The sequence below is a fragment of the Falco naumanni genome, chromosome 7 (genome assembly GCF_017639655.2).
Source record: "Falco naumanni isolate bFalNau1 chromosome 7, bFalNau1.pat, whole genome shotgun sequence".
NCBI lineage: Eukaryota > Metazoa > Chordata > Aves > Falconiformes > Falconidae > Falco > Falco naumanni.
The window spans coordinates 4,491,042-4,509,946 of NC_054060.1; the positions used below are offsets into that span (position 1 = coordinate 4,491,042).

At 41.7% G+C, this 18,905-nt stretch overlaps 1 long non-coding RNA gene across 1 annotated transcript in view; it reads right to left on the reverse strand.

Moving 5' to 3' along the window:
• Window positions 1-463: 463 nt before the first annotated feature.
• Window positions 464-18,905, reverse strand: part of LOC121091295 — a 32,315-nt gene continuing 13,873 nt past the window's right edge. Inside the window, exon 4 of the long non-coding RNA XR_005828885.1 lies at window positions 464-2,158. This is a non-coding gene — a long non-coding RNA (uncharacterized LOC121091295). The remainder of the gene's footprint in view (window positions 2,159-18,905) is intronic.

The window sequence follows — 18,905 nt, forward strand, 5'->3', positions numbered from 1 at the left end:
GCTTGTTCCTAAGTAAAAATGTACGCAACTACCCCCCACAATCAAAAAATTCATTTGTTTATGTACAGTTCTATGTGGAAAAGCAGAAAAATTCATCACAATTGCTCATAGAAGACAAATGAGATTTCTGATTCTTTATCCAGCCTATTCCAAAACTTTCCTATGACAGTTCAGTTCTGACCCCACTGACTTCAGTTTTAGTCTTCATTTCTAAGGCTGTCCATGTTTATGAAAGCCTGTCATACAACAGTTAGGAGCTAAACTCCGTTGCTTTCTGTGGTGCTTTTTGCTATCTCCATGTCGCATTTTTATTTTTTTGTACCTTACTTTTGCATACGTTAAAGGTTTAAAGCCAACAGCCTATTGCTCTTGATTTTTGTTAGGCAGAAGAAAAAAACATTCTAAGAAAACACTTTAACTGACTACACCAAATTTATGAAATAATGACTATGCTAGAAAAAAATAAATTGAATATAATTATTTTATTTGCTTGATATTAAAATACCAAGAACATGCACGTTCTAATTCTCTGAATATAAGCCTTGTATCATCATGGTATAAACCCATTTTTATTGATTTTTCCATTAATGTCATGGATACTGAACTTAAAGATATAAAAGCAAACATATTTAAAAACATCTTTATGTCAAAACCCCAAATCCTCCCATTTTCAGCTTTCAACCCCTGCAGAAGGCTACATTTCAAGAAAGAACAATATTTGACAGAAGCTTTCTAAGAATTTAACTAAACTCAAAAGAAAATCCGAATAAACAGTAGCAAAATAGAAATACAGAGTTCCAAAAATCTGGCAACTAGCAGGAGAAAATGTAAATATTGCATAGCACTATTTTTAAGTAAGAACATATTTCCCAATGCTGAAATTTAAATTGGAATATGTCCACACACACATAAAAAAAAAAAGGGAGAAATTGTTTGAGCCAATTTATTATTGCACCATTAGTGTAGAACACTGAACGTATTCTAGAAACGAGTGACTTGTCATCTCTTACATGCACATATGCAACAGCAAAATTTGGAAGAGGCCACTGAGCATTACTCTCTGTTTAATGCCACATAGCATTACTATGGCCCAATTTATCATTGTCACATAACAGATATGAGAAAAAAATATCTAAAAATTTGTAACTTTTAATTACTGGGCTAGATATAGTTATATCTGGTTTGGGTGAATAACAAAACTGAAAATCAATCTTTTAAACCTCAAGGAAAGACAATGACAATATTCCAGATATTAGTATTTAACTATTTTTTAGAGTGTTTTCAGCATTCTTAAAAGCCGGAATATTTTTCTCAACATAACTATCAATATACGTATTTAATTGACTAAAATCATTAAGCAGATTAATCAAAGAAGTTATTTTCCTGGTCTCAGCTGAGCTCTCTCCTAGACCCGGTGGACAGAAAGATGGAGACAGAAGAACAGAGGAAGCATTAGAAAAATTACATGGTTGTTCTTACAAATTCTCTATTCCTTCTCTAGTGCTTGAGCTCTTGCTGTCTAGATAGCAGCCAATTCAACGTGCCCACCGGGATGTGGTTTGTTTAAAGCTCTCAAGTGTGCTCTTCACTGCTATCTGTACTGTTCCAATCATTCCCAAGATGACAACCTAGAGCCCGATGTTCCACCTTCTTAGACTCATGCAACCATCATTTTGCCGATAGGTTTTGGCTTTTCATAGTTCATTGTGATATTTAACGTTCCTTTTTTATAAAACATTCTTCAAAGGTTTCACTAAATCCTTTTGTTAACTGATCAAGAGTCTTATTTTTCTTTTTGGTAGCAGCTGTTTGAAATATTAAGGCTAGCCCTTTCAGTGCTGTTGACAGCTGATCAGACTCACAAACACACAAACCACCACAAATACCTGGGTCAGTTTGGAGTCTCAAAACTGATGGCTTTGTAATGGTCGGTTTTCTTGTCATGGCGATGTTTTCTAGGCTTGTTTGCTTTTTAGCATATTTCCTGTATACTTTTAACCAGAGAGCATCAATGGCATCGTTACGAGTGGGTGTAACGGCTGAAGGCTGAGCCCATGTGCCTTGCGTGGGCACACTGCACATTACTTCCTGCAGAACGTCCAGAAGGTTCTTCAGGGTTTCCTCTTTAGCTCCTTCCTTCCTAGAGGGACTTGAGATGCTGCAGAAGAGTATTAAATAACTTTTGAGTTATATGTTCATGCAAATGTCAGGTGTACATTTGCTATGCTTTCAGTCCACACACAAATAACCTAAACTTTAATACAAACAATATAATTATGATCTTCATATTTACAGAAAATCCATTTGTTTTGTCATACTAGATGGTAACCCTGCTTTCTTGAATGGATGAATAATGCAGTGAATTCTCCAGTTCACTCCGTCTCTGCAGTGAAATAGAGGGTTTTTTCCATCCACTCTTGAAAACTGCAGGTTTTATGTCCTGATGAGCATGGGAAATGTGCATGGGACACCTTCCTCAAGAGTTTATCGGTTTGGAAAAGGCCGTATCACTCAGCGTGCAGCTGAACTGGGGACTGTTGCTGTGCAAGGGGAAAGTTCTTACCATTGACTATAGCACCAACCGTGCCTACAGCTGAAATCTCAGTAGATGAGGACGGATGATGCACCATCATCTGTCAAACACAAACCCTAACTTTAATCACATCAGGACTTCCAGCTCATTGAAGTGATAATATTCATCACTGTATTATCACACTGAATTTTTTAGGTTCAAATTAAGAATAACTACTGTAAAAAAATAGGGGTGGAAGGAGACAACTTTAATCAAAACATTATGCCTAGAGAGGCCTGGAAACTCAAAGTTAAGGCTACTATTTTTAGTAAAGAAGCAATCAAACCAGGCCAAGAAAAAAAAAGCCAGTACATTCGTGAATATATTCTTTACAATACTCACAACTCATAAATTTGCTTCGCCTCTAGATGCACTATGTGGGGGAGAACACAGGCTTTCTGAAGTTTAAAAATGTCAAAATCCAACTTGCAAATGAACACTTTCAACTGAACATTTTAATTTACACTTTGCTTTGGTACCTTTGTTCTTGGAATAAAGTACAGCAGGTAGATTCTAAATGGCTAGCCAGCCTGCATGCTGAAATGCAAGAAACATACATACGAACTTCCACATGTGCAAGCCTTTGAATATAAATTAATCTACATTCAGGCCTAAAAGCCTCATAGAAGGTTAGTCAGTGGCCTTACATGGTATACAGGATATTCTTTTGTCAGTAGACCTAGTATTTTGAACAGTACAGCACAACTAAGAAAGTACAAGTTTTGAAGAGTACTGTACAACTATGTAAAAAGTACCAGGAATTCTTTAAAATAACTTGCATCTCAGAAGCAAAGTTTCTTCACTCAGAGCTATTCTAAAACACTGAACAAAGTTGGTCATCACTAACAACTACAATAAAATGTCACAAAACTCATAGTATATCACAGACTTCTGAAAAAGATGGCACATTATTATGTTTAAAAAATAAGAGATCAGGAAACAACGTATGACACTTATTCCTACATCATTAAAAACCTAGCACTGGAATAGCATGATATATCAAAACTAAGTGACATCTTATAAAAAGTGCCTGTTGGTGAAATTAACCCTATTCACTAGAAATAAATACGGGTCTTTATGGAAGGTTCCACTTTGCAGATTTTAAAATGAAATTCATGCAAGTCTTTCCATGCTGGGAACCTATTAGGATCCCCTTTTGTCTCCCTTCCCATTGCTCCCATAAAAATCAATGGGAAAGATTCCTAACAGTTTTAGAAGCAGGAGAATTTGGCTGATCACACACACAGCAGCACCAAAACAGTGAGTAATTAATGAGAAAATACACATCCACGTTCCAAAGTCCCCTCGTTAAAATTACCTTTACACGTTTTGCACTCCTGAAATTATGCTGCAATGCTAAAAGAAAGAAAAAATTTTTAGAACCATAATCAGTCACTCAGCACAAACACAAACAACGTGATCTCAATTTGATACATAGGCTTGAATTTGCTGTTCTCTGTGCTTTATAATCTTCTGCTTTGAATAGAAGTTGCCATGTCATAAGCAGTTCTGGTAAAGGAAAGCTGCACAGCTCTATTGTGAAAGAACAGAAGAGAGTGGTCTCTTTTTCACAGCTAGGTTTCTTTTTTTGCAATGAGTCCTCTGAAACTTGTCCAGCTTTTTTCTGAAATACGGCTTCCCTTCCAAAGCTGGAATTTGCTTCAGAGGATCAGCACCTCTAAAAACAAAGGGGAAATGAATTATTTTCCCACGTAGTATCTTCATAAAGATATTACATGAAATAGCCTATCTCACAGCTCAGTACAGTCTAACCCCCCCCCCCACCGAAACGCTGTAAAGCCTTATTATTGACCTTTTAGAGAATACAATGCATCTCTTTTCCCCGTGCCACGCTGTTCCCGTGATCCCCCAGGTACATATTTGAAAGCGTTCAAGTGTTCACAAAAGTTCAGAGGTTTATCTGGGGGACACACTGACTTCCACCTTACATAATCAGCTCATCCTAACAATTTCAGAGCGAGTTAGGAATAAAGCTAGTCACAATTTGTCTGTATGACACCGCATGAGTACTGAAAATCTTCGTGGTCCCTCCTGAGCCATACAAAAGAGCAGCTTTGGAAAAAATACATGAAAAGTAATATAAAAATGAGATCTGATCTTCTACTGCTAGATGAAGGAGCTACGCAAGTTTCCACCTCAGCTATTAAATAACTTGCACAGCAGAACAGGACTAGTGAAATATCAGCATGCGTTTGCACAACCGCTTCCATGACGTGATCATTACTATGGCTATGTTACTACCTAGATCATTTAAAAATTGCACTAAAGGCACACAAAAGGAAAAATGTCAAAGACCATACTGAACCTTGAAGCTTAATAGTAAAGCTGCGTTACAGTAACTGCTCAACCTAAAGTACTGCAAATTGTTTCCTAATTCTATGTTTTTCTGAGAGACAGACAATGTAAAATAAGAATTTCACAGTTAAAGCTTTCATGGCTAATCAGGAAGCCAAAGCTAGGAACATGGAACTGCAATGCAACTAACCATTACAAAATCAAATTAAAATGTAACACAAACATTGATTTGTGAAAAACGCTGTGATTTTTGCTGAAAGAATGCAAATAAACTTCTGGCTTTCTCCTGTCTGTCATGAGGCTTTACAACACCTCAACATGTACATAATAAATAAGATTATGTAACTTTTTCAGTTAAAACTTTATTTACAGAACAGAATCTGCACAAGAAATTATGTTTGGAACAAGGCTGAAACCACACGAAATAAATTTGATCTTTGATGACAAAGAATGTTCCTCACATGATCAGTTCTCTAACAAGTGAGGTTTTACAGAGACTTTCAGGCAGTGCCTGAAGTTTTCTGATTTCATAATTTAGATGAACAATCTTAATGACTAAAAATTAACCTGAGAACAGGGAAAAAAATTACAGCTACATTCCTATTCAAGCCATGGGAGAATCTGAAAATCTAAGGAATCTCAAAGGGTTTACAGTGAACAAAGTATACCGATTAATTAGGTTTGCCTATGGAATCACAAAAAAACCCCATCCCCAAACCCACACTGTAATCCAGAAGATAGAAAGGCTCTCTGGTTCCTACACTGCGATTTGTCATCTCAGGAGGACAGATGTAAATTGGAAAGAGGGGAAGACAACCAGGGCTGTCAAGAAAAACATTGATTTGTACTCAGCTGTCTTCTTTAAAATTGCCTCCAAACCTCCCCAGAACAGCAATTCATGCAGGAGCAGAAGGCCCATCAGTGGTGACTTGACGTCGCATCCTCTCGCCCGTAGGCTCACCAGAGAGGCATCCCATCCACCGACAGGGCACTTACCACCCCACAGAAGATGCTGCCGCACTAAGTGCTGTCAGCTGGGAACTCAAAGGCACAGCTATCGCATGGGCTGATCTCCGAAATGCGTAAAGAAAAAAAAGACACTTCCCCTCCTCAGTATCAATAGGAAACATTTATAAATGCTACTATCAAGTAAACTGCCAACAGAATAGAAATATTATAAACTCTGGTGGCACCTGCAGGTGCTTTCTGCTCTTTTCAAATGTTCCTTATGCCTCAGTTAGCAACAGCCCCTACAACTTCTACCACGCTGGGAACAGCACACATCAACAAGGAAAGGTTTCAGGTAATAGATGCCCTTTAACAAGTTTACCTTGCATTGCCTTCTGGTATGAAGAGTGTTTTAACAGTTTATTCAAGTAGAGTCTTGTGCAGACGATTTAAAAGTTCTTTTGCTACACAGAAGGCAAAGCCTAGTGTTATTTTTATTTCTGTAAAATTTTCTGTAACGGTTAAATATTTAAAATATGTATTTTGTACAAAGGTACACAGAAGACTGTGTGCAAAGGCCATAGATTTATTCTAGTTCATTCAATCTCTGAGCAAGAACGTAAAGTTTTTTGGTCTTCTCTAATGAGCCATTGCTCAGCAAACAAAGGGGAAAAGGTGGTTTATGCAGCACGACCAACGCCAGCAAGGGCTTCCCGCAGGCACACGGACAGTTACCCACCAGGCAGAGCCCTCTGCACAGAAATATCCCATCCCTCCCGCACCCGCTCCTTTCGAGGGTTAGAGAGTGATACACTATGGAAGAACATGAGCTCAGAGTGGAATAAATCCACGACCTTTCCTCGGGTCTGTAACAGTGGTCATTGTCGTGTTCCCCCCTCCTCCACTGCCCGGGCTAGCGGGCACCAGCAGCATACGGCCACGCAGCCAGCTCCCTGTCCTGCTCGCTCCCCTTCGGACATGTCCTGAACTCCCACATACCACCCCCGGCAACATCATCCTTGATAAAGCCTTGACTTAAGCAAGAAGAGGAGTCCTGACACAATTACCACTGCCAGCACCAACAGCCTAACGCACTAGTACTAAGCAAACGCCTGTGGTTTGGGGCATAACCAAACACTTCCCTTGAAACGAATGACAAGCTTTGAAACGAGAGAATAAATTGAAGAAATGGATAGCAAATGCAATGAGGAAAATGAAATTTTAAAGCAACATTAGTCACAGGAGACGACGACAGTGGGGAGAAGTCAGTCATCACTTTGCGCTCTGCCTCACTTGGTGGCAGAAAAGCTCAAGCGTTCACACCAGATTGCTACTTTTAAGCGCTGCAGAAGAGCTATTTCGGCTTGCCACTGCCGTAAATAGGTGAACATGATGTTCCTTTAGGCCCCTCATGATGTGATGGAGTAAGAACCCTTAACCTACAATGGAGAGAACATAAATATATTTTTATAAGCACACAGAAGCTACATGGCTTCTGGGCACTTGCAACCGCCATTTAAAAAGAAGTGTTAGGAAACATTGAAAAGAATATATCTAATGCCACTAGTTTCAGTAGTATAATGCTAGTCCCTTTAAAATTTTTTTCGCTATTCCACATTTTAATTTGGTGAGGAATTGTATACATAGCTAAGCAGGCCAGCACCCCCTTTACAGATAATTCTCATGCTTCCTCTCTGTTTTCACATGCTCAGCACCACGAATACAGCACAAACCACGGTGGTTCCTGAGAAACAAACAGGCATGTGAGCCCAGCACCAGCGCAGGGCAGAGCCAACTGCCCATCGGTCTGCAGGGCCCAGGCGTGTGTCAGCCACACACTGAAAAAACAATTCCATTTAAATGTTGGTGCTCTGGGGGTGCTCTGCCATCACAAGTGAAACATCGTAAAACTGAGCCATTTCTGGGATGCAGGATCCAGATATGAAATTACTGCAATCACAGTTTGCTGCAATTAGGGCAGAGAATTACACAGCGGCAGCCAGGATGTGTGACCAGCAAGAAATGACCTCTTCCACCGCACCATGGGTGCCCACTGCTGCCGCTATGGACTGTCCCCTTCACAAATCCCCCGGGCAAGTCACCTACAGCCCTTCCAAACCCTGAGGTATTTCTTACTGTGCTTTTGCAGGGACTCTGGTCAAGGGGTCAAACCAACCCTGCTACCTGTAGGTAAACGGCACACGTTAATGAACACCTTTAGCTCCTTTAAAGGGGTACATTGGAGCAGTCTTTGCAGCAGTCCCAGTGCCTCACAGCACAAGTACGTTGCATTTGGGGTGGTCAGGGGGTTATGGCCCAGCAGTACGTGCTAGGGGTGTGATGGGTGAGAAGGGGGACCCAGCGCCACCTTTGTACTGCAGTCACTGCCACAGACAAGATCATCCAGGTCCCGGCTCTCCGAGGAAACCAGCTGAACTGCGGAGCACGGATTGATGAGGGAGTGCTGAGGCAGAGAGGTCCATGCATGCACCCATGCCTGACACCCTGTCCAAGGGACCAACAGTAACCTTAGTTGGTTACACCGTGATTACTTCACTCTTGACTCTAAGTACATTAAAAGAATCAAATGATATTGCCCATCATTAGCTACTGCCTTTAAAGTGATTGTTCTGGTTAACATTTCCTTTAGGAAATAAGAGGGTAAATTAGAGGTGGCTGCAACCTTTATCAAATTGAGAATGATTTAGTGCAGCAATAACACAGTATTAGCTCTTATCCACAGCCGATTGCTAAGGAAGATCCTGAAAGAATTTTGAACTAACAAGTGGTAGTAAGAAGAGCGCAGGATTGCTTCTTCCAACTATAGCTAGCACTATTCCCCTGGTTAAATAAGATAACACATTTGAAATGCTCAAATAAGGTAATGGTACTGAATGGTTACATAAGATAATGCATCTGAAATATGAGGAATAAATTTAAATTTGTCATTTAAACATATCAGAGAACCAGCCTTCATGCAGAGTGCTCCGGAGCATTTTTCTTTACAGACCACAGACACCACATTACCACCATTCAGAGAAGGACCGTTCGCATCAGTATGCTCCAGTAAATAGGTCTCCACTCTTCCTGTGACCTTTGTAAAGAAGCCACACCACTCTTGTCCAAATTTAATGGCATTTTTCATCACCTGTGACTTGACACAATGGACAGCAATAGGAAAGGACAGAAATACAAGTAAATTATGTGAAGGGGGGAAAAAAAATGACATCATGAAAATCAGACATTAGAATTTCACTATTGCAATGGGAGAGGAAGCATGCAAAAGGTGTTAAAATTAAGCTTTCTACTTGATAGTCTCAGCAAGTTTGGTCCAGAGGAGCGAGCACATCACAGGAACGGCTGTTCTCCAGGCAGCGATGACTGCAGTGGGGTCCTTTGACAGAGAATGCTGGGCTTGCATTGCCTAAGGAAAAATGGACTGTGAGCATTTATATTTAAAGAACAGTGGGAATAAAATCTGGGAGACATTAGCAGCAACTGACAGAAAAAAGCTGTCTGTGGGTACTGGAAAAGATGAAATCTGCACTGAAACCTGGCTGTGCAGGCGCAGCGACTGAACCCTCAGCTTCTCCCACTGTGGAGCTATTTCTGGGCTTGGAAAGAAATCCTCTAGAGGGAGTCAGAAAATTGTTTAAAGGATTTTTTTTTCCCTTCCAGTCTGATAGTATCAAAAGACCAGGGGACGACAAGCCATTCCACAAAGAAAAATAGTAATTAAAGAACTTTGCTTCATTAAATGAGGAATATTTAGAGCACAGCAGAGGCAAAAGGCTTATAGAGCAAACAGAAACATTTACACGCAGAGAGGCGCTGGTGCAGCAAACTGCAGACCAAAGGGGAATCTGCCTCTCCAGGGAACTTCAAAGAAAGACATTTTCACCTGTCAAAAGAGATTTTTTGAAATAAAATCCATGCAAGGCAGAGGAGCTTTAGGGATGAAAGGCTTGCAGCGACAGTGCCAGGGTGAGAGTAGCCAGAGCAAAGCGCGGGTGCGGGAGGCGGAGGGTCAGCCTGCCAAGGTCGGGGCCAGCAGCCGGCACCGTGCTCCTTCCAGAGCTGTGTGCATCAGCACTTCCGTGCTCCTGGTTCAGGCACCAGATACCGTAGTAAATTTTTAATTAGATAGCAGTATGGCCAACATAGCATCACTGTTTGTTCAGGGAAGGACTTTAAGTAATTTTACATCAGAAAGTTATTTTAGGTCCTTTAAAAATCACAGCCATTGTAAATCAGCGAGGGGAAATGCAGTCTCGTTTTTTCCCCCCGAAAGTTACGAACAATTTCATTATATCCAGAATTTATTATCCACAGTTTGACAGGACGCTTTTAACCTATTACAAAATTTATGGTTCGGATTTCAATAAGATTCTGCAGCTATTTATGTATGTGAGCAGTCCCACAAAAATCAAAGGAAATGCATATGTGAAAGTGGGATTTCTGTTCCAGAAAAATGCTACATTTTTTGTTTGGTTTTGGACAAAAAATATCTGAATTAGGATGACAAGTTGATACTGCAAAACTAACAAAATCAAAAACACATAGGAAAATGAAAGTTTTCTTCTAGAGCTTCAAAACAAGTTTACCAGACCATTTCTTTCACCTCGATGCCTGCATTTCAAAACAGGGAGAACAGACTGGCCCAGCTACCAGCTCACGGGCACCACTGTGGCAGGGCTGGCCCTGGGCTGGGAGCAGGGGCAAGGGGCAAGGGCTGGCACAGCGGCCACCACATACCCACCACGAGCACCCGGGCAGTAGCTCCCGCAAGCCAGCACCGCACCCACAGGGAAGGGAACACCAGAGGAGCTGTGACCAAACAGCAATTCCCTGGGGTCAGCAGAGCTGTTCCAAAGGCGGCACCTGGCTGGAACTGCTGAAAGAAGAACCCCCTCAAAACAGGGAAAATAACAGCATCTGAAGTCTGAAAGTCAAACAAGACCCTTTACACTATCAAATGTAAAGCGAGCTGGAAGAGGCAAACCAAAACATACTTTTGATTTTTGAAGATTTTACATTCTCCACACCCCCACCCTCCAAAACATTACTGGAACACCTAACACATTAATTTCAAAAAAACAGATGCTTTGATATGAAACTTCTATCCAAACATTTCTGCCCATTCCAGTTTAGTCCCTAAACCAAATCAAGTGAGAACTTGATCTTGAGAGGTTCCTCTACCAGCAAAGCAGTTTGAATGAAGATGGCATCTGCTCCAGACAAAAGGCTGGACTTTTTACTGCATTCCTCTCAAAATACAATTTCTTGTTGTTGAGAGTGTTGGCAGCTCAGGCTCTGGCCTACCTTTCAGGTCAGTTAAAACACATCTAATTTAAAAACATAGGCTCATCCCTTTAAAACAAGTCTCACTCAGCAATGAATCAGGCTTGACACTGCTGTCAGCAGCGGATGGAGTGCAGCAGTACTCCCAAGGGCTAGAGATGGCAGTACAGATGCAAGGTTTATAGAACTGGAAATCAGAAGGAAAAGGCTAACTACAATATTTAATTCTGGGAACGCCACACCAGGGGCTGCAGGTTGTCACACTACTTCTGCACGCACAGAGAAGTAAGCTTAGGGCCTGGGCTATTGCAGTGGGACTCCCATCCTCTTGTTCCTCCCTGTAGGCATTGAGAACCCCTGAAGACCATGCAGCTGTTCCCCTGCACGCATCAATCCCCCAGCTCCAGAAGGGGTTTCTGGCACTGCGTGATCTGTAGGACCACAGAATCACAGACTGGTCAGGGTTGGAAGGGACCTCTGGAGATCTAGTCCAACCCCCTGCTAAAGCAGGTTCTCCTAGAGCAGGTTGCAGAGTTGCGTCCAGGTGAGTTTTGAGCGTCTTCAGAGAAGACTGCACAGCCTCTCTGGGCAGCCTGTCCCAGTGCTTGGTCTCCTTCAAAGCAGAGAAGTTCTTCCTCATACTCCAATGGAACTCCCTGTTGCAGTTCACGTCCATTGCCCCTTGTCCTGCCACGGGGCACTGCAGAGAAGAGCCTGGCCTCATCCCCTTGACACCTGCACGTAAGATATAGCTAAGATCCCCTCTCAGTCTTCTCCAGGCTACCCAGCTCTCTCAGCCTTTCCTCACAAGGGACATGCTCCATCATCTCATCATCCTTGTAGCCCTCTGCTGGACCCTCTCCAGTAGTTCCCCGTCTCCCTTGAACTGGACTCAGCACGCCAGATGCAGCCTCACCAGGGCAGAGGAGAGGGGGAGGATCACCTCCCTCGACCTGCTGGCCACACTCCTCCTTTTGCACCCCAGAATCCGTCTCGGCCCCAAGGGCACACTGCTGTCCCATGGGCAACTTACTGGCCACCAGCACTCCCAGCTCCTCCTCCACAGAGCTTCCTTCCAGCAGGTCAGCCACAGCCTGTCCTGGTACGTGGGGTTGTTCCTCCCTACGAGCAGGGCCCTGCACTTGCCTTTGTTGAACTTCACGAGGTTCCTCTCCACCCAGCTCTCCAGGCTGTCCAGGTCTCGCTGAATGGCAGCGCAGCCTTGCAGGTTATCAGCCGCTCCTCCCAGTTTTGTATCATCAGCAAACTTGCTGAGGGTGTGCTCTGCCCCTCCATGCAGGTCATTGATGAATAAATTGAACAAGACTGGACCCAGCACTGAGCCCTGGGGAACGCCATGAGCTACAGGCCTCCAGCTAGACTCAGCACCGCTGATTGCAACCCTCTGAGCTCTGCCTTTCCAGGAGTGGAATCCAATGGAGAAACGACTTCCCAGGCACAACCCATGTGTCTTTTTCCCTTTTTGATGTCTACCTGGTGAATGCTCAGCCAAAGGAATCGCCAGATTCTTCTCTGTGACAGCCCAGCACACACCTTTGCTGCCAGCACGGCGCTGGCTGCAGGGAGCTCCCCCAGGAACCGTGCTCAGAGCCCCAGCGCTCACCCACCAAAGATGTCCTTCTCCAGCCATCACCAGTCAAGACAACTCTGACAATACTTCTTCTGTGTGTTATTCTGACTTTTTACTTCTTTTGACTGTGGTACACTTGAAACAATCTCTGGATTGCTGCCAAGCATGCCTCTTCCTTGAATTATATAGCCCTCTACTCCCTCAAACAAACAAAAAAAAACCCCAACAACCAAACAAAACCCCAACAAAAAAACAATCAAAAAAACCCCTAACCCCTTCCCAAAATATCCTCAAACCAAACCAAATTGACACCCAGTTTTTACTAAAGCATTTTGTTCCAACTTGTCAGTTTCCTCTTGGCTGAAGGAAAGAATATTATGACGCATCTTACAAAACACATCGCACCTTTGTAACACTGTATTATTAGCAAAAATAAGTGTTTGTCTATGCCTGGATTTTGCACCAATAGAACTAACTACATCTGTTTGGAAACAAATGCAGTTAATTCATAAAACGTGCTAGTATCAGTGTAATTACATTAGTGTAAACTTACTGATATAGTTCATGAAATCACTTAACTACTGTGCTTAAATGCATGCATAATTGTGCTTAAACCAGCTCTAAATTTGACAAACATATGCCTGACATTTTTAAAGTGCTAGTAAAGAGTATGTTCAAATGAACCCCTTCGAGATCTAAAATCTAAATTAGGAATCAGAGATAACAGGAACACAGAGATGGCATTAAATTCCAGAAAATACACTCAGGCCTCAAGCCTAACGATTTGCCTATACTCGAAATTTCTTGCAGCTCCACTTGCTATTTGGTGTTACAGAGCATTCTGCGCTGATAAACAGTAGAATTTGTTAGGAAACAACTGGTATTTAGCAGCATTTAGGAAACAGGTTTGCTGGGACGCAGAGGGAGTGCGCATGCAGTCAGTCAGCCCCAACAGCTGCTGCACCTCTGCCAGGCTCTCCACTGGTATGTTCTACCTAATCATTAGAATTAATTTGCTCTTTTCTCCCCCTGCTATTTGACTATGCTGGTGACTGCTACAAAGTTGCTCAGGTCTCTGAATTCCTAGCCAGTCTACACCAGAGGAACAATGGTACAAAATACACTCTTGGAGAGGCTGCTTTGGCCAAAACAGAGATAAAAGGTGGAAGAATGGAGTAAAGGCTCCATAAAGCATCACAGGGGTTGCTCAGTTTGAGATTAAGACTCAAATTTCAATCACCCCTGATACAACTCTTAAAACACACAACACAGCAATTGCTAGAACATGTGGCACACCACCACAGAGAACTATCAGATGGTTTACCAGAACTATGACTACCTGTTTCAAAATGTCACAAGGCAGTTTGGCTTACCATTACTTAAAATAGCTTAATCATAAGGCATCTCTACACTGCCCCATCCCTGGAGGTGTCCAAGGCCAGGCTGGACAGGGCTGGCAGCAACGTGGCCTAGTGGAAGGTGTCCCTGCCCATGGCAGGGGGTGGAACTAGATGATCTTCAAGATCCCTTCCAACCCAAACGCTTCTACGATTCTATGACTACAAGTACTCTGCTCTCTTAACAGTTGCTCAAATGCAAAATGCTTATGGCACTGAGATGAGTTTCAAATGTGGATGGCACTCTAGGAATTCCTGAATAGAGGGCGGGTTGTTGTTTTTTGAGGGGTGGTGGGTTTTGGTTTGTTGGGGTTTTTTGGGTTTGGTTTTTTTTTTTTGGGGGGGGGGGGGGGGGGGGGGGCTTGGTTTTGATTTTTTGGTGTTTGTTTTGCTTTTTTTAAACACATGGTACCTTCAAGGAATGAAGACCTTAAATACCTGGAATCTTTGAGCAACAGAAACAGCCCACAGGACAGACACACACAGCTAAAAGAAAAGTCAGGCTGCTCAAAGAAAATATTCCAAATTGATTAATTTGAGGGAAAGATCAAAGGTGGTGGGTTTTTTTCTCCCCCTTTTCCTTTATTCCCCAAATTTCTTTATATACCCTAAAAATAAAGGCAGTGTAACTAGTTACATTTTGTTTAAAAGGGGAAAAAAATTTCCTGCCTGCTGAGATATTACATTGGATTTTTAAGTTTTCTCCCCCACAGGGTATGCGTGGTCAGAATCTGAGAGAGATTGTAGCAAAATTTGCTCTGCAAAGGAAATTGCTTTACTACAGGTGGCTTAAAATTATCTGGTTTCTATTTATGTTCATTAACTCAAATACCTTGGGAGAAGTAATGTTGGCTGAGACTTCACATCCTTGCCTTTTCAAGTAAGGGTTTCCAAAGCTGACAGCCCCCTATCTCTGGGTTATTCACACTCTCCCAACAGAAAAAAAAAAAAAAGACAAAAAAAAAAAAAAGACTTAAAAAAAAAAGCAAGACATATTTCTGAAATTATAAAGAGGATTTGTTTTCTATCCTCTTTTTTAGGCATCATGGCAAAAAAAAAAAATTTAAATGACATTACAAACCACTTCTCCCTATTCTGATATATGCTATAAACAGGAACAGCAGCTTTTTAAGAAACATCCACAGAAATAACAGATCACAAAGGAATGAGAGAACTGGAAATAACAGGAACCATGAAGAAATTATTTTAGAAGGAACAAAAAAAATATAATTTCTACATATTCGATTTCCCAGCCATGAGTTGTCTTCATTTCCCAACCCCCTCAATTCTAAGGTCTGCATCTTAACCAGCTAAAAGCTATTAAATAGTCAGAGAATTAGCTTTGGACCCATGTGTATATTAGAACATCTGAAGGGAAATTAGGCAAATAATCGCTTTTTATTCAGAAGCCTAACTCAATTTTAATATTAGAGGAGGAGTACTTACTTCCAGTCCCACCAGTTTTCCCAGAATCTCCACCCCATTAAACTTGCTTGGCAAGATATTGACTGACAACACATTTCCCCAATGAAAGACAGGTTACAAATCACTTGATCATCAGCATTCTTTGGCAGAGTGTTCCTGAGAGTGTTTCACAGGCTGCTGAGGAATCTAGGGGCTGATTAATGCTTCTGTAGGTATTACATACGCCCAATCTATACTGGTAACCCCTTTTGGGGACATGAGGCCACAAAGTCACATCTGGAGAACTCTTAATGTTCCACAGATTGCTCAATCACTCTGTTCCTTCTTTTTGCTTCTACTTGAGTGCTATGGCTAGTCACTCCTATCATTCTCAAATCTTTTGCTTCTATGATCTACTGAAGATTGGTACCAGTGGAATAATAAATTGTGTAGAAGGCGATGAAATAATACTACTTTTGGATTTTCTAACAGCAGCATTACAAAATAGCCAAGCCAGTTATTTCTGCTCAGGAACAACAAATCAGCAAATCATGGGGTACTGGTAAAATGAAATTTCAATACAAAAGCCTTAGGAACGTGTTTAAATAAAATAATGTTACATTTAAAGACAGCCAGAAACACCTTTCTTTTATGCAAATTTCATAGAATATGAATCCCTCCTGCTCCAAACTCGTGTACAATAAGGATTTTACCTTATTATTTACTTACACTTCTTAAAAACAAGTATAGCTAGCAAAACTTATGCTGTGCTTTATGCACGTAGCCCCTAAGCAAAATTCAGAATAAAATCTGCTTTGGGCTGTATGTTTACTAAGTGTGTGAAAGATTAAGAAACTATGTTTCTAGAAATCCAGCAATACAGAATTCCAGAGCCAGAAATACAAGACAAGACCCTGGAAATGGCAGTGGATATGGCCAGAAAAATGTTAATGCTAACAAAGCACTGCAATAACACATCTTTTGTTGGGCAACAAGTTAAAAGCACTTTAACACAGATGACATTCACCAGACAGTCACAGCCATCCACACAAAGAGAAAACTATTTTGTTGTTGGTTTTAGAATATCTGACTATGTATATCAGGCAATGCTTTCATTTTAGTGGTAGGTTACAGCCACACTGACAGCCAAGTCACATATACTTACCTTGAAGCAAGAAAAAATTGGAAGGTTAAAAACACTGTGGCACTTCATAGCTGTTGTTTGGAAGACAGGCTGCTGTCTAGATACACATTTAATGTTCATTCTTCTGCCTTGAAAGAAAGGCTATTAATGCTTTTAATCACTGCTATTTATGAACAAATAAAAAGCAGGTATGTTCATCACATCAAAAAAAAAGCTTTGTAAGGCAAGCTAGTGGTAGGTTACTCCAAACCCAGTCCTTTTTATCAGCTTCACCGCATGAGCAAGTGGCATCTATTCTGCTACTCACTATTACAGGATATTCCCTGCAATTTCAGTTATGAAATAAAGACTATGGGACCTCATTAACCAGCAGGTAGTGGAATCCACCTCCCTCATTTGAACGCTTCCCCAGTGTTCATCTCACATCAGCAGCACATTTTCCTCACCTCAGGGTTTGGCTCTTGTGAACTCTGTCTTGGGGAGAGCCGGCAAGGAGAAGGGCAGTGGCACGGCTGCAGCCCACTTGCAGGCCCTTCCGAGCAGTGCGATTCCACAGGTCTGTACAATCGCAATGACACCCATGTTGTTTTACTTGCTCTCTCTGATCAGTCATCTTTTTATTGCTGTTTGAGGCTCCGCACGGAGCAGCCTGGTTAATTCAAAGCCTGTTTCCAAAGGCTCCTCAATACACAACTGTGCTCTCTGACCTTCACTTGCTCATGAGCCTCCTGCACCTGGAGATGACATGGTCCAGTTTTGGTCATGGCGATACCAAGGCTATGGACCCTGCTCTTTCTGCTGCCTTTTCCCTTGGCACAGCTCATTCCAGCCCTCATCTTGAAGTGATCTGGAAATCCTCAGATTTACTGGTCTCCTGCTGAAATGATGGGTACCTGTCAAAAAGACTGCTTGGGCCCTTCTTCAGTATAATGTCTTCTACTCTTCATATAGGATACCTAAAAGGTACCAGTACAGGCTAGTAACAAGGAACTCTTTGACTATAGGATTACCCCACTGAAAGGAACTAAGCTGGACAGTAAACTACAACATACCGAGAACTGATTTGTCAAGAGGAGGGACCCCTTGGAAAACTATGGCATCTCTCAGGGATCCAAGATTGGAGGCAATCAAAGAATTGCCAAAGAAACTGTAAAATTATAGATAGAAGGGCAGGACAGACCCACTTAACCCCTGTGGCAATGTGGACTTGCCTGTATCAAAACCTCAAGATGTCAAGGACCTGACTTGCCTAAACAGAGGGCTTTCCAAGGAGATCAAAGAGGACAGCAACACTATGGATCTCAAGAAAGTTTCTTCCACAATTTCAACACTTTAACCAGCAACTAAAACCAATTGCTTTCTGTGTATGTGGTCAACTGTGGTGTAAATCCGAGGGTTCGCCCCCTCAGTCGGGCCTCAAGTTAGCTGCAGGGGGATTCTCTCCCAACAGGATTAGGCCACAAGAAGAGGTGGCCAGAATGGAGATAAAGGAGACTGTTCATGACAGAGGGAACAATGTACGTGGGCATCTAATCTAGACTTAAGGGGAGCTTAATGTACAGGATTCAGTAATAGGACCTTTTGGCAGGAATCTGTAAGATAGCCCTTTTAAAAAAAAATATGTAATGCAAAACATGATCTCTACAGGTACTTCTACACTCCTGTTCCTCCTTTATTGTGGACGTTTTTTGGGTGGAGTTTAGATGTTTCTGGAGTACAACATTGCTCCATGATTATAAAGTGAGTTTGTGACAGAAGCAGCCCTTTATAGGAAAAAAAAAAAAAAATTCAAGTAGCCCTTTGCTAAAATTAACTTCCTATCCCTAGTTTTAAGTCCCACCTATGTTTCCCTTGTGATCAGAGATGCTGAATAAAGACATGTTTGTGAGTACTTACAGAAGGGAAAGCTGGAACAAGCTGAAGATTAAATCAAGGGGAAGATGTTTTGCTGGTAAGCCACTGTCTTCATTTTAGAGGAACAAAAAGCCACCCTCACTACTCATCCCAGCTAGTAAATAATAAATCAGAATCCCTCCATTTTACCTCACAGAATAAAAAACCAAAGGTGACTTCTTTGTATTATTGTACTGTTCTTGTATTAATACTGTTCCTGGTACTAGAACTAACCTTAAGTAACCTGTAATGCAGAGATGTATCTTCAAATACATATGACCAAACATATCAGAGTGTTTTAAAAGTTCACAAACATACTAATTAATACAAAACACTCAT